The sequence below is a fragment of the Coenobita brevimanus genome, chromosome 60 (genome assembly GCF_032717465.1).
Source record: "Coenobita brevimanus isolate Jiangsu-jjx chromosome 60, ASM3271746v2, whole genome shotgun sequence".
Classification (NCBI taxonomy): Eukaryota; Metazoa; Arthropoda; class Malacostraca; order Decapoda; family Coenobitidae; genus Coenobita; species Coenobita brevimanus.
In genome coordinates this window covers 3,274,621-3,276,817 of record NC_137013.1, presented here as the reverse complement: position 1 = coordinate 3,276,817, position 2,197 = coordinate 3,274,621, and positions in this window count along the sequence as shown.

Here is a 2,197-nt window from a genome sequence, read left to right as displayed (position 1 = left end):
ATTCTTCCCTACATTCACCTTTAGATTCCGTTTCTTGCACACTCTCCCAAATTCATCCACCAAGCCTTGCAGCTCCCATTCGTCTTCACTCAACAACACAGTATCATCTGCAAACAACAGTACAGGGAGTTTCCAAACACTATCCTCTCTCACCAGGGCCACTCCAACATCCATTAACCTACCTTATACCTCTTTTATTACCCCATCCATGTACAGATTGAACAACCATGGAGACATGACACATCCCTGTTTCAACCCAACCTTTAAAGAGAAAAATTCACTTAGTTCACCATCCACACGCACTGCAGCCTTAGCACCATCATACATACTCTTCACGGCATTCAGCAACTTTCCATCTACTCCATATATTCTTAATACTTTCCACAATCCTTGTCTATCCACTCTGTCATATGCTTTCTCCAAATCCATGAAAGCCGCATACAACTTCTTTCCCTTCTCTAGAAGCTTTTCCATTAAAGATCTAAGAATGAATATCTGATCTACACAACCTCTTCCCTTCCTAAAGCCTCCCTGTTCTTCTCCAACAAATTCCTCTGTTCTTTCTCTAACTCTGTCAATAAGTATCCTACCAAATAACATGGAAGGGAAAAAGCAGACTTAGTAAAATAAATATACTCTTATGGAAAAAATGCTTGAAAATTCTCTTAGCCGAAGAGATTATAATGGTCAATAATCTTAGCGACTTAGCAAGAGTTTACAGCTACTGTTACTAAGCAATATATTTGTTTTATACCATTATGTTTTCTGTGTTACTGAGGCAAGCTGTGTCGGTGCTAAAAATAAACAAATAACAAAAGAATTATATCTCCAAGGAAAAGCTGCTACCAAATCACCAAATTGAGCAAGAATACCGCTCTAGAAGTGGAGTCGTCGGGTCTGAATGCTGATAGAGACGTCAACTACTGGAACTTACTGTCACTCAGCCACCACCGCCGCCACCACCACACACCATAAATCAGCGTCGCGTCTCTCCTGCTGTCTTATGCAATTGAGAACTGCATGTACTTGAAACAATACGAGGTTGGTGGAATGCAGTGCTGTAAGAGACTAGTGTGGGTATGACCTACTGAAGTTATCCCGGGCATCAAGTCATGCTGCCACGTTGAAAAGTATGCCAACATTTCTCTGCTGGTTGTGGCGATGGAAATGTTACGTCTGTTAACTTAATGTGACAGCAACACGTTCTGCAAAGCCGTAGAGTATGAGATAAAGCGATGAATCTTTAACGTTCGTGGAGGAATGAGAAATACAGGATAATAGCCAGAACCTAACGTTGGCAGGAGACTGTTGCCACACTTTTGCTCTTAATACTAAAACACAGATTTGGCATCTCATCTGTACTAAAGCTTAATACAGCCAAATTTTGTTCTTCATATACCCCTTCAATATTACAAATAATTTTAAAACTGTATTTTCGCTACCGCCAAGCTTTTTCTTTTTTTCACTTTAGAACTGCATCGCATAGAAGAGATTGAGATATCTCCATTAATGTAGCTTTTTTTATTTTCACCTGTAGTGGCCAGTGATTATAATTTCTGCTGTAATGATAAAGCTTTTCCCCAAAAAGCCTATGTATCTTACTTCACTTTTTAAACATCCATTTCTGTTTTTGTTTTTGTTTTTTTCCCGTAATCACAGGGGTCGGCCGAATACTGCGCTTATTCCTGTCACTCACTCACTGAGTCAGTACTTTTCTCAAGGATGGGGTCGAGGCCTTACGGGGAGGGGTGTGAGGAAACAAACTTTAGCACATCGGTAGACCTCCGCCAGGACCAGGTTTGAACAGTGTGAACTACAAGAGTATCACCTCATGGCAAGAGCGTGGAGGGGGAGGTTCCGGCCAATGCTACCCACGGCTTTTTTCTTTTTTTTTTCCCTTATTTTTTACCCATGAACACGGAATTTTGCACAGCGAGAGTTTCCCTCATTCCACTTTTTTTCTTTTTTTAAGATAGCATACAACCCTCAATGGCCACTTTCACGGGGTGATGGCGTCCCATGGTGTCCTGGCCAAAGCTATTACACATGGTGTGTCATAGCGAGGAACATGAAATTTTGCACAGCGGTAGACCTTCACTTGGGCAAGGTGGACAGAGTGGGATACTGATTGCCATTCCCTACGGGGAGGGGCGGCCCCCGAGATTTCCTGCCAAAGTTATTTATGCACGGATAGAGA